At 37.7% G+C, this 14,750-nt stretch overlaps 1 pseudogene; it reads right to left on the reverse strand.

The window, feature by feature from the left end:
* Positions 1–8,893: 8,893 nt before the first annotated feature.
* Positions 8,894–8,993, reverse strand: LOC113330272 (annotated as a pseudogene).
* Between the last annotated feature and the right edge of the window lie 5,757 nt (positions 8,994–14,750).

The following is a 14,750-nucleotide window of genomic DNA, read 5'->3' on the forward strand; positions in this document are numbered from 1 at the left end:
AAATTTTCTTTTCCAGATGAAGTATGTGTTTCCTGAGGCGCTTATTGGTTGTTAGTTTGTGTCTTGGGGTGTTCATTTTATCTGAATTCTTCAAGATGTTTTTACGCGAGCAACTGACTTGTTTGGCCAAGTTAGTAAATATTAAATTCATATGTTACTTTGGCTATAATCCATGACTACTCTTTAACACTAGTGGAAATAGTAGTTTCGCGACCATCGAAGCAAGTCATATATACAAGTTAAATGACTTGCTTTGGCAGTAGGGGAAAGGGTCGCTGTTTGAGCGTCTTTTTCATCAATGACGTGGCTGTGGGGGTCGCTGAAAATCTTATATCAACGACCGGTGTTAACAGTACAAACGTTATGACTAATCCCTATCAGTCGTAGATATAATTCTTAATATATATAAAAAAGGGAATAATGCTCAGATAGGTTCTTAATATTTGATCGTAGCATAAGAAGAATAAAACCCCAAATGCACTCACTTAATTTTCACAATACACCTAATTTATGCATCAACTCGTGATATCAGAATACCCCATCTGAATTCAACCAAAATCAAAACAAAAGCAACATCAATTCATGATATCAGAATACCCCTAACACAAAAGTTAATGCCCAAATTTACTCACCTCGCAAAACATATTGAACGACCAATCTAATTAGATAATTGAGACATCTTTTACTAAATCACCATCACCATCACCACACCATCATCATCGGGAATCACAATAGGAACTAGCAGAAGTCAAACGCAACCCTAGTTACATTTCAATCGAAATTATTACCAGGGAAAAAGCAAGAGCCTTAAAATTTACCCTAACCCTAGTTTTAAAAATTAAATTTCTGTAATTGAAGATGATGAAGAATATTAAGTGATAGATAATTTCCCCAATTAATCACAAAAAGGATTTAATCATTAACAGGAAAAGAGAGAGTTGAGTTTGTCTTTATCTAGATCTGGATCCATTATTTATAGAATAAGAAGAAGATGATTATGGAGGTATTTACTTATATTTCACCATCCGTATCTAGATCCATTTTAGAATAAGAATATTGATGTCGATCGAGAGCTAGTGTTCAAATTTGCGGAGAGAAAAAAACAACAACAAGAGACATAGGTTAGTCTCGCTGTAAAAGAGGTGCGAGAGAAGAAAAATATGAAAGAGATAAGGTTCTTGGGGTTTAAATATAGAGAGAGGGGGATATTTAATCGCAGCCGTAGATCAATAAGAAGTCTCGATCTCGAGAACATCTAAGCACAGAACATCGAAGACCATCAGTCCGAGAATGGGTTACGGAATGTGAGGCTAAAATGGTAATAATAATGCGAAAAACTTTAACCGCACATGGATTTTTCCATATTTTTTTATATCCACGACCGTCTTGACCGGTCCGGAGTCAATCGACCGTCAACGGGGTTCGTGGATGTGGGTTCTAAAAAACCTCTTTTCCATTCTTCTCACACTTGTTAAAAGTTGTTTTCGACTTCTAAGGATGGGCTTCTTCTTATCAAGTTCAAGGCTTACATTTGCAGCTATTCAAGAATAAGAAAGGAAGAACTCTCTCCATTATACCAAAGATGCTCTTCATTCGTTGTATTTTGCTCAACACAACCTTTCTCGCTGTCAGCATTGGCTGTATGTGGGGTATCGAACAATGAGTGGTTATGGGAGGCTGAGGATAATACAGCTTGTACTCACTTCCAGAAATGCTCCAATTGTGTCAAAGTTAGTGGACTGCTTAAGATGGAAGTACAAATTGTATTCTACGGGCCTGAAAAGTGCTTCAAATGTGAGTTGGACCATTTAAGTTCTCCTGTGGATGACAGACACTCAGCTCATACTCAGGGTAATTCAATTCCTACAGGTGCCAATGTTGGTGGGATACCTGAGGTGGAAATTCAGGTTGATTTCAACTGGTTTGTGGAGTGTAGCAAGTGATGATGTTTTTATATGGGTTTTTACTGAGATACTTGAAGAACCTAGACACACAGTGGGTGGCATGGGATGTCATTCTGGAGGGGTAGAGTTTCTTGTGATGGGACTATACCTGCTTGTTCGACTTGATACTCGTACTGTGTTGCAGTTTACGGATCAAGACCAGAGACATCAATCTTTCTTATATGCTCACTCTTCAATTGCAGTAGGGGTGCTTGTCCTTATGAAATGGAAATTGGTTTCAACTGGTGCTTCTCACTTAACTTGTGTATTGCTCTTGGAAGTTACAGAAGGGGTTGTTGATCCACATTGTCCCACCGCAACAATGTTTTTACATGTAATATCTGTCTCTTTTTGTTACGGGCGTTTGCTGTTTGATAGAGGTAAAATGCTTAACAGGGGAGTGATGACAATTGCAGCCACAGGTGAAGTCAAGATTGATTTTGAAGTGTGCAAGAGTATCACAAAGATAATTATTGGCCCTTCTAAATTTCTAGAGTTTTCTAGTTCATTTTTGTTTGATAGGGGAAACGTTTTTTCAAGTCATGTGTGGGGTTTGTGGTACCAACTACGAAGGGATAATAGCTGGATTATTGTGACACGAGTAAGAGTTCATCTTATGAATATTGAAGCTCATTTTTTAGTTCAGGTTAAGAGAAATCGCTTTATTAAGGAAACAGGTGGAGGGATTTGCGGACGTCCCAGAAATTCCAGTTTTCAAGTTACTGCAAAATGTTAGGAAGGCTTGGGTAGTAGGACTGCAGGTTCAAAGAGTCCTCGTAGGATGATATGGCTAGTGGATCTAGTTGCACATGGATTCTCATCGACGTTGTTAGCAAAGGGTATTTCTACTAGCAGCTGTGTATGGGTACTTAGTGGAATGCTAGCGACTGGTTTCGTGTAAGTGAGAACATACTATGGAGACATCATTACAATCTGGAACCTTATGAAGAGTTCTCCGCATCAGTTAGCAGGTGGGTATGGCATGTAGTTTTGCACCAGCGTCGATTCATGCTTGTGCCATTGCAACTGTCAGCGATCCAGGTAGTCTGCAAGGAGGAGGATGTTTGGGCTTGTTTTGCAGGTGTCTATGGGCCTCACATGGATTTTCAGTGGCATTGAGACTGTCGTACTGGTCTTATGATGCGTGGCTCTCCAATTTTCGCAGTGGTTCACCTAAATCTCATCCTTGAAGACAAGGATGTTTTGAAGGGAAAGGGAATGTCATGTACCCGGTATTGGAGGGGAGTGCCCATACCATATCTGTGTATGTAGTTGGTAGTATTTAGTTAGTTGTAATGGGTGGTTTAGATTATCCCACCTGGATCGTCAGCGATCGTCAGATATTGAGAGAGTGAGTGAGTTATATATTCTCAAGTCTGTGTAATGAAACCCTAAGAAAATTATTAATCAGAACCTTGTTCTTCTTAGGATGTGTTCTTTGAACTCAGAGGCTTGATTCTAACGAATCAAGAGAGGTTTATCCTCAATTTAAAGGTTTCGGAACCCTACGTTCCTTTTTCCTTCTCTAATACTCTTTATATCTTAAGACTGCTTGTTGAGTTTTGATTGTGAATTCCTCCCCCAAAACCATGCATACATGGATACTCCAAGCGTCATGTCTTCTGATGGAAAAGATGTCAATATGATTGTTAAGCCATCAATCACCAAGGAAAAAGAGAAACCTCTTTTGTCTCCAACTTTAAAAAGAAAAGGAAGGAATGTGAGGAAGCAAAGAGTTGTTCCTTCAAACTCTCAGAAGTTTTCTGATGTTCTTGAAGAGTTGAAGCAGGCAAGAAAAGAGATTCAACAAATAAAGGCTTCTGTTTTTAGATCATTAGAAATTCAGAAGGCCCTGGTTCGACTTCAATAGCCAAGAAAGTTTATTGGTATTGGCTCCTTTATCCATGAACCATACGTTCCAATGGATGTTGACGATAAGGAGTTCGGGGACGACAAGGAATTTTTCAAAGATCTTAATGTCTAGGGAACTTCTTAAGAGAATTTTTATTCTTGTTTTTGTTTAAGAAGGATAACTAGGGTTTGGAATATCCATTATTCTGAGTACACATAGCTATGTCCAACGTTTTCATCTTACAATGTTTTTAGATTTATTTATTTAAATTCTAAAGTTGATTTAGAAAATGATTTTTGCAGTATTAATCTTTATGATTTATATTGTAATATGTTATGAGATATGTGTGTTTGCGTCCGTGAACTATTATTGTCTCATACGATGTCAAAAGTTATCTCTTTCATATGTCAATATGCATGTATTGATACATGATCGATGAACTTTTGACAAACAAAAGTTAAGGCTAAAATCTTTTGCTTATAAAGATTATGTCTATTATATGTCGTTATGCAAATAGTGATGAAAATAGAATGAACCTTTGTAAATTCCGTAGTATTGATCTTCCTTGATTCATATCTTATGTATATATTGTGCGACTCCATAAGTCTTATTATGTGAGCATTTCCAACTAAACTAATCATAGATTCGTGTGTGGTTAATTTGTATTCCGATTAAATTAATCATTGGTTCTCTTGTGATTAGATTAATTGAGAATTTTGGATACAAAATCATTTTCTTTGTGGTTTTTGGTGTCCAGAGAAATCCTTGTTTTCTTGTAAGTTCGCTCTTTTTTTTCTTTCAGGAATGACATCAAATGGGGGAGAGTTCTTTTGAACTTGCGCTTAATTTCCATATCTTTGTGGGGACTGCGGCTGTGGAATATTTTAGGAGTTATCTTGTATCTTTATAAACTCCTTAATGAATGCATTTAGCTTCGGCTATATGATTGCATCTAAACAAAGTTGATATGTACTTTTTTTTTTGGTCTTGAAGCATCTCCGTGGAAATTTCATTAAGATCCCGTTTTCGTATTTTTTGCCAATTTTATTGACAAAAATGGAGAGAATTAATATGTAGTTCACACTAAAAATAAATATGGTTTTCGGATCATTATGTAAGGGGGAGCGGTTTTCATGTTGAGATGAAAGTATTGACTAAGGGAGAGTGATACATATCACCATAGTATTGTTTTCAAAGTTGTGATACAATTGAACTTTGATACTGTGTAATAATACTATGACACTGTATAACAATGATCGAGAGCTTTTGTTTTCTCATTGTTATGGCTACGGATCTTCAACAACTATGATGCTGAATTGAACATCTATGGAATCATGGGAGTACTTGGAAAAGATGAGGTTTTCGAGTAATTTTAAAGCACCAAGGAGATCAAGCATGTGGAATAAAAGCTACAAAGTTCTATTTATTTTGTAATCCATATGTATTGATAGTTTTGCCACTAAAATTGACAAAGGAGGAGATTGTTAGAGCATTGCTCGGTCGAACTCGCAACCTTTTGCTATCCCAAGCTTGTTTGGCAAGTTTCGTTTTCAAAACTATATGTCTTAATTTCTAGTCTACTTATAGATAAGTCTCGGACTAGGATAGTTAAGTGTAGTTGAGCTCTAGAATCCACGCCGATCATCTTACGAAGACGAAGAACTACTCAAGGAACCAGTGGAACTTCATCCGACTAAAAAGTATGTGGATACTTGAACTTATCTATCACTCAAAAGTATATCTACTCTATCTCCTACTCTTGAGAAAAAGCCGTATAAGTATGATAGTTTTCATACATACACATTTGCTATTTCGAGCTGAGTTTACTCGCCTATCTATTTCTCGAAATATGTGTTGGTAAGCTTTCGCTTTAACCATTTTTCATCTTTACCCGTTGACAGACACATTTTTGTGTCTGATTTGTCTCGATTCTATATATTGTTAGGGCTCCTTTTTGGACTTATTATGATGTTTTATTTATTTGTAGGTATTTTTGGCTAATAAACATTTTTGGAAAAAATTGGCTCGAAAAGATGTCGGAAAGCACCCGGAGGACATTTGCTATTCAGACTCTCACTTTGGATAAGGGGTAACCTAATTACTAAGGGGCATCCAATTTCCAGGCAGTTGCTAATCGCACCCCTACTCTGGATAAGGGGCAACCATCTTCAACATTCAAAAACGAGGATTTTGGCGGGAAAAAAGTGCAGTTAAAGAACAGTTTTGGCAATCGTGATTTGGAGGAGTTTGAGGTCGATTAGACCTCTGATTTTCATAGGATAGACTCCTTATGGGTCTAAGAATCTGATATGGGTGTTTAAATCGATTTGACTGGGCTCAATCGACGGATTTTTCTCACAACAAAAAATATGGAAAGTCACGTGTGTGACCTGTTTTAGGGAATTTTAGAGAGATTAAAACGCTGTAAACCTTCCCAAAGATTTGTATCTATCTAAGGAAGAGTTTAGAATAAAAAGGAAAGTTCAGAAACGCGTAGAAATCCTAAAACAAGAAATTGCCGCAACTTGGCCGTGAAGAGAAGGAAAGAGATTTTGGAAGATTTGGGAGGGATTTAATCAGTATTTTTGATATAAATAGAAGTCTTGGGTCATATAGATGAGGTGTTGAGAGTTTGGGAACCTAAGGAGAGCCAGAGAAGAAAAAATCAGAGCTTTACCAAACTCTGTTTCTGCTGCTTCTGCTGAAGAAGAAGAAGAACGCGAAGAACATTGACGTTCGGTAAACAGTCACATAATAATGTCGTTGTTTAACAACTGAAGAACATTAAGCTGTTCAGGGCAGTCTTATTCTAGGGTCTTAAAATCAGCGACAAAGCAACAGTTTTTCTGTAACAGTTCCATTGTAACAGCTATTTTGCAACACCAATACACTGTTGCAAACAGTCTATGTTATTACTTTTCACTCTTTTAATCATCTTTTGATCAACAAACACATATTTTGGGATTATGATTAATATGAGGAGCTAAACCCCATTGCTGAGGCGATAGAGGAAGTTATTTTTCCAACAAAAAGTGGTATATTCTATTTTATCTTTTTATTTGCAATAATTATATGATTATTTGCCTTGAACTGTTATTGAATATGATTTTTATTTGAGTGATTGTGATCTATTTTGATGGAGTATGCTTAGTTTTAAGACTTTTGATGCTTCATACTTGGTATTTACAATTATTACTTTTGAAAATCTACTTGTTGCAATATTTTAGAATCAAATTAAATAAGAAAATTGCATAAGTATAAGTATTGGTTTAATCACTTTGAACTTGGAAAATAGTGGAATCTTATCCTCAGTGTTTCTTTTTGTATTGATATCATCTTTGATTGAGTTTGCTATAATTTTGAGTTTTCTATTTTAATATTAGAATTTAAGTCAAATTAATATCCTTCACAAGTCTGAGAATCGAACCACTTTTACCACTATCTACAAATCACATCAATTTTTGGCGCCGCCAACGCGGACTTGTTTTTAGGGTTTTAGATTTATTTTATTTTATTTTATTTTATTTTTATTTTTATTTTTATTATTTTTGTCATTTTTTATGTTTTTGGGTATTTATCTTGTGTCTACAGGTTCTGGATCATAAAGAAAATTGAGCCAAGGAGTTTGGTGATTTCATAAAGACTTGGAGCTAAAGATTAAAGCAAAAAGAACAGAAAAGAAGACAATTTTATTTTAGACAATTTTAGTTTAGGGTTTGTTTATTTTATTTAAAAAAAAAACTGTATTAGGGTTATTATTTTTGTAACTTTTCTTTATTTTGTTTGGACTTTTGGACTTTTGGACTTTGGGACATTTTTTTTATTACCCTACGGAAGGGTACTTTAAATACAAACTGTTTGCAGAGAAGGAGGACAATTACGATATTGTCTCCCTTGGGTTCGTACACTAGACATCGGAGTCAGTGGCCTGAGTCGACTACAACCGATTCATCCCCCGTCTGGAACGGGAGGTAAGATTCTAAACACTCGCGAATCCCCCTGTCAGCGAGTTACTGGACTCCTTCGTATGCATATATGTTGAGGACTGAATACAGACATTTATTTTCTAGTAAAGGGCAAGGCCTGGCCATACAAGATAAGAGTTCGAATTTCATCACCGTTCTCTTCTTGCCCGCCGCTTTAGGAACACGTAACCTACGCGAACCTAAGCCTAAAGTTTTGACTAGAACGATACCGATAGGGTAACGATCTTAACAGGAAAGTCATTCGAAAAATATTGGTTACTCTTTTATGCATACTTCGAAGTTCTTGACGGTTTATGTAAGTTGAATGCGTGACTGCGCAGCCTTGTAATACCGGTGAGGCCTTGGTTATCAAAGCTCCACCGAGCTTCCCTCGCCTCTATTCAACTTACGTTAACTCGGATTGATTCCAGAGGGGTTTGCTTAAATTGTAAAGAATTCCCGTTCGAAGGATTAGAAGCTGGTTTAGAAACAATCTAACTGGAGCCATCATGATTTTTGTTTGCTAGAAATCAATAGGTTTGATTTGGTTGAGTCGGCCTTGATCTGTGTTTGCTTACCCTTCCAATTCAGAAAATTATATTGTATGCCTAAACGTAAAAGAGACGCACTAGGTAGATTTGTTAAAGAGAAACCTAGTAGTTCGAAGCGTCTCGATTACCTTAATCTAGAAAGTCCGGCTTTTGCAGAGTCTGTTTTTGAACGTTCTTTGACTGAGGAGAGAATCCATGTTGCTCCGATAGCGCCAGAAATGGCAACTTTGAAAGCTTTGTTGAATCCAACTAGGATTACCCGTCCTTCGTGTATTAAGTTATCTGAAACGGAGGCACCCTATGAACTGAAAACTGGGACCTTACAGATGCTCCCAATCTTTTTAGGGAAAGAAAATGAAAACCCTTATTACCATGTTAGGGATTTTGAGGAAATTTGTAGTACTCTAAGAATTAGAGGCTTAGATGATTATGCTTTGAAACTTAGGTTATTCCCATTTTCCCTGAAAGATAAGGCCAAGTCGTGGTTGTATAGTTTGGACTCCGAGTCAATTGAGACATATGGAAAACTTACATCTGCCTTTTTCAATAAGTTCTTCCCTAGGCACAAAACATCGTCTATTAGGACGCAAATATGCACATTTTCACAACAAGAGGGAGAATATTTATATAGGTATTTGGAAAGGTTCAATGATTTACTATCCCAGTGTCCTCATCATGGTTTAAAAAAGGTTAGGCTAGTTCAGATCCTTTATGAGGGTTTAGATTATTCCACAACGACCATGGTTGAGTCTCTATGCACTGGTGGATTTGAAAACCAAACTATTGATGCGGAGATGGAATTTTTTAATGAAATCGCCGAAAAAACCCAGAAATGGGAAAATAGTAGGGCACCCCAGAAAACAATTCTTTTAAGTAGAGGAAACGTTAATAGGATAGAAGGAGGCTATGAATCAGATGCCAAAATTGCTGTTATAGCAAAAAGGTTAGAAGCCTTAGAAGTGGGCCAGACTAGTGGTAGAGTGGAGCCTTTTTGGGAAGGACAGAATATTGAAGAGCGGGCCAATGCTCTTTATAATAACACTGGATTTGATAACCGTCAAAAGATTGACCCATATTCAGAAACCTATAATCCTGGTTGGAGAAACCATCCGAACCTTTCGTGGTCTAAGGGACAAAGTCAAGGTCAGTTTAGTAATTCTAATGCTCCCCCAGGTTTTGGCTATACTAAGAATCCTTCAGGACTAGCTCAGTTTCAGAATCAGTCAGATAAGAAAATCCTAAGTTTAGAGGAATCTCTCGCCTTGTTAACTCAGCAAACTGCAAAATTCCAGTTATCCGTAGAACAGCGTCTACAAGCTAGTAACACGATAGGACAAGAAAATAGTCAGGCTATTTCCGAGTTAAAAACCCAGGTTGGTATGATAAGTGATTCTTTGAGAGAAAAAGGTAAGTTTCCTAGTCAAACACAACCCAACCCTAGAGGAGTTCAAGAATTAGGTGCAAAACCATCGAATCAATTGAATGCTGTTAGAACCCTTAGAAGTGGTAGAGTTGTTGACAATAAGGTAACCATGCCCGATAGTGAACATACTGTAGTTCGCCCCTCAGGATCTCACCTCTCAGGACCAGTAGCTGAAGAGACTGATAAAGTTTCTGATGATGTGAATTCGGTTCCTGAAAGGTCTGATTTTAGGCCTAGAGCCCCATTTCCTCAGCTATTAGTACCAACAAAGAAGGAATCGAACTTTAATGACATAGTGGAGGTTTTTAAGAAAGTTACCATAAACCTTCCCTTATTAGATGCAATTAGGCAAATTCCTGCTTATGCCAAGTTCCTTAAGGATATGTGTACTCCAAAGTACAAAGACCCAGGTTTTCCTACCATTTCTTGCACAATAGGTAACTTCCGGGTAGAAAAAGCTTTACTTGACTTAGGAACCAGTGTGAACTTACTGCCATTCCATGTATACTTACAGCTAGGACTTGGTGAAATGAAACCTACTCAGATGACACTGCAGTTAGCTGATAGGTATGTTAAAATCCCTCGAGATGTTATCGAGGATGTTCTTATTGAGGTCGACAAGTTTATTTATCCAGTGGATTTCGTGGTCCTAGATACCCAACCTGTCTCTGACCCAGAAAACCAGATACCTGTGATTTTAGGTCGCCCATTTTTAGCTACGTCTAATGCGATCATTAACTGTCGAAATGGTCTGATGAGTTTATCTTTTGGCAATATGACTATGGAGATGAACATTTTTAATGTCAATAAGCAACCTCATGAGCTAGATGACACATATGTTGAGGAGGTGAACATGATAAAAGTCTTAGTTCAAGAGTCATTACCAAACATCTTGTCTGAAGACCCATTAGAAAGTTTTCTATCCCATTTTGGTTTAGATTTTGACGACGATAGCATTATTGAACAGGTGAATGCTCTATTAGATTCTACCCCTGTGTTAACACTGATAGATGGAAAGCTAGGTTCGAACCGTTACCAGTTTCTGAGACTACCCTAATTCCTTCTTTAGAAGAGCCCCCAAAGTTGGACCTTAAACCGCTACCCGATACTCTAAAGTATGTGTTTTTAGGCCCATATGAGATTTTACCTGTGATTGTAGCTTCCAATTTGGATAGTGATCAGGAAAGTAGGCTAGTAAATGTACTTCAAGACAATAAGGAAGCTTTAGGGTGGACTATAGCAGACATTAAGGGTATAAGTCCTACTGTGTGTATGCATCAGATTCATTTAGAGGAAGACTCCAAACCTTCTAGGGAGATGCAACGTCGACTGAACCCTAACATGAAAGAGGTAGTTCGAAAAGAGGTGCTTAACTTGTTAGATGCGGGTATTATTTACCCAATTTCAGACAGTAAGTGGGTCAGCCCTGTTCAGGTTGTCCCCAAGAAATAAGGTATCACTGTAGTCCAGAATGATAATAATGAATTAATCCCAACCCGAGTGACCACGGGATGGCGTGTGTGTATTGACTATAGGAAATTGAACAAGGTCACAAGGAAGGATCACTTTCCCCTTCCTTTTATCGACCAAATGCTAGAGCGATTAGCTGGACATAGTCACTATTGCTTCTTAGATGGCTACTCCGGTTATAATCAGATCGTTATTGCCCCAGAAGACCAAGAGAAAACCACTTTTACCTGTCCCTTTGGCACCTTTGCGTATAGACGCATGCCTTTCGGGCTATGTAATGCCCCTGCAACTTTTCAGCGTTGTATGATGAGCATATTTTCTGATATGGTAGAACGGTTCTTAGAGGTCTTTATGGATGATTTTTCAGTGTTTGGTTCATCTTTCGATGAGTGCGTGCATCATTTGACATTAGTGTTAACTAGGTGTAAGGAAAAAAATTTAGTGCTTAATTTGGAAAAATAGCATTTCATGGTTAAATCAGGAATTGTATTAGGGCACATCGTCTCTTCGAAGGGTATAGAGGTAGAAAAATCCAAAGTTGACCTTATTAAGACTTTACAGGTCCCAAAAACCGTAAAAGATATTAGGTCATTCCTAGGGCATGCAGGTTTTTACCATTGATTCATTAAGGATTTTAGCTTGATTTCTAGACCTCTTTGCAATTTGCTTGCAAAAGATGTTAAGTTTGACTTTGATGATGCTTGTTTAGAGGCTTTTGAGAAGCTTAAAACTTTACTCACTACTGCCCCGATAGTCCAGGCACCTAGCTGGAACCTACCCTTTGAGATTATGTGTGATTCTTCAGATTATGCTATAGGCGTCGTTTTAGGACAACGAGAAAACAAATTACTTCATGTGATTTATTATGCTAGCAAAACTCTGAATGATGCCAAAATGAACTACACAACTACCGAGAAGGAACTTTTAGCCATCGTGCTTTCCTTGGATTAGTTTAGGTCCTACCTATTAGGTTCTAAGATCATAATATATACAGATCATGCTGCTTTGAAATACCTTTTATCTAAGAAGGATACCAAACCTAGATGAATCCTATTGTTACATGAATTTTCCCCAGACATTAGAGACAAAAAGGGTGCAGAAAATGTAGTAGCAGATCACTTGTCTAGGCTAGTTGTTAGTTCCCCTAGTGATTCCCTTCCTATAAGGGATAGCTTTCCTGATGAACAATTGTTCTCTGTTTCCCAATCACCTTTGTATGCAAATATAATGAATTATCTTGGTACTGGTCGAACTCCTCAACATTGGGGTAAGCAAGATCGTTCTAGGTTTTTAGCCGAGGTTAAGCATTTCTTTTGGGACGATCCTTATCTGTTTAAGTATTGTCCGGACCAGATTATTAGGAGATGTGTATCTGAGAGTGACCAGTCTATTATTATCTCCTTTTGTCATGAACATGCATGTGGGGGTTATTTTAGTGCTAAGAAGACCGCTGCTAAGATTTTGCAGTGTGGATTTTACTGGCCTTCGGTGTTTAAAGATTCCCATAGTCATTTTGTTTCTCGTGAGCGTTGCCAGAAGTTAGGAACCATTTACCGTAGAAATATGATGCCTTTGAACCCTATTTTAGTGATTGAGGTCTTTGATGTGTGGGGCATTTATTTTATGGGTCCATTTCCTATTTCGTTTGGTTATCTTTACATACTTGTCGCTGTAGACTATGTGTCTAAGTGGGTTGAGGCGGTTCCATGTAGAACGAATGACCACAGGGTCATAGTCCAGTTTTTGAAAGAGAATATACTTACACGTTTTGGTATGCCGCGATCTATAATTAGTGATGGAGGTTCACACTTTTGTAATAGACCGTTTTCTCTTTTAATGAAACAATACGGAATTACCCATAAAGTAGCAACCCCATATCACCCTCAGACTAGTGGTCAGGTAGAGGTTTCCAATAGGTAAATTAAACGTATTCTAGAGAAAACATTTAATCCAAATAGGGCTTACCGTACTGCGTTTAAGACACCCATTGGAACGTCACCTTATCGTTTAGTGTTTGGAAAGGCATGTCACATGCCTGTTGAGTTAGAGCATCGAGCCTATTGGGCTATTAAGAACTTAAAATTTTCACTTGACAAGGCAGGAGCTCAAAGAAAGCTCTAGCTCAATGAGTTGGACGAGATTCGTAGAGATGCATACGATAGTGCTAAGAAGTATAAGAACAAAATGAAACTTGTGCATGATAGGAATATTTTACGAAAGTCATTTTCTCAAGGTCAAAAAGTTCTTTTGTATTACACTCGTTTGCATCTATTCCCCGGGAAGTTGCGCTCTCGGTGGACCGGTCCTTTTGTGGTCCGTACTGTTTTTCCTTATGGCGCTGTTGAGATTGAGACACCAGATGGTAGTAGTTCTTCGAAGGTTAACGGTCAGCGATTGAAGCCCTTTTTAGAGTCTTTTCCTACAGGTGATGTTGAGGAGGTCCCTCTGGAGGACCATGTTTACCTTGATTGACCATCGAGGCGATTTTGTATGTTGTATAATATTTTTGTAGGTTTTTGGTTACACTTCACCCAGGTACTATCTTTCCGACTTTTCTCTTTACTATTTTCTCATGTTACTTATATTTTTGGTACTGTTATTTGATTAGAAACATTGAGGACAATGTTAGGTTTAAGTTTGGGGGTGGGGTAGAACTTTTTGTTACCTTTTCGTTGCAATAAATAAACTCCAGAGCCTAGAAATTTTCCCCTAATAAGGATCACTAACCAATCTAAGTGGATGGAAGCATTTTGGTTGTAGGAGTTGAGGAACCAATCTGACTAGATGAAAACATCTAAAGAGTCTATTCATAAAAGCACAGAGCTCAGGTGTTAGAAATAACATGATAGTTTCACCATATCTCGTTGAGTCCTTTTCACTTCTGTTTTTATTTTCTTTTGTTTTTAAACTATGTTTCTCTAAGTGATTAGGTGGGGCTCACGATTCAATTTGTTACCAATGCTAGGCTGAATTAGAGTGATTGAGATACAAAATTAAAAGAGAAAACAAAAAGTCGACCACTGGAACCCTTGTATATGCCAGTTGTGTTGACCTAGAGTTAGGATTATCAATCACTAGTTCCCTTGTATATGGCAGTGTGTTGATATTAGTCAGACTAGTAGCTCAGTCCATTAGGATAGGTTCATTTTGGCGGAGGCCTTCAGACAGATATGAGAAACATCGTTCACCTAGTAAACATCAAAACCATCTATGTTTTTCTATATACATCTTCTTGATCTATCCATGTGATTAGTTTTGACTCCGGATATTGATGTCCATAGTGCGACTATCTGAGTAGAGCTCTGTCACTTCATATGAATTTTAGTATGCTTGAGTGCAAACTCGTGTACAATAATTGGAATTTCGCATTAGGGTACTTCTTCCTGTAGTCAATAAGTATGCCAACCAAGGAGATTCTTTAGTGCCTTCCAAGGTTCTGTGTAGATAGCTAGGGTCTGGAGTATAAAGGTTTTGTGGGTATACCTCTGGTAAGCCCTCCGTAGACAACACTTCGCCACTAGGGACAACTAGGGGGTTAAAGGCTTA

Source organism: Papaver somniferum, unplaced genomic scaffold (genome assembly GCF_003573695.1).
Source record: "Papaver somniferum cultivar HN1 unplaced genomic scaffold, ASM357369v1 unplaced-scaffold_117, whole genome shotgun sequence".
Taxonomy (NCBI): Eukaryota; Viridiplantae; Streptophyta; class Magnoliopsida; order Ranunculales; family Papaveraceae; genus Papaver; species Papaver somniferum.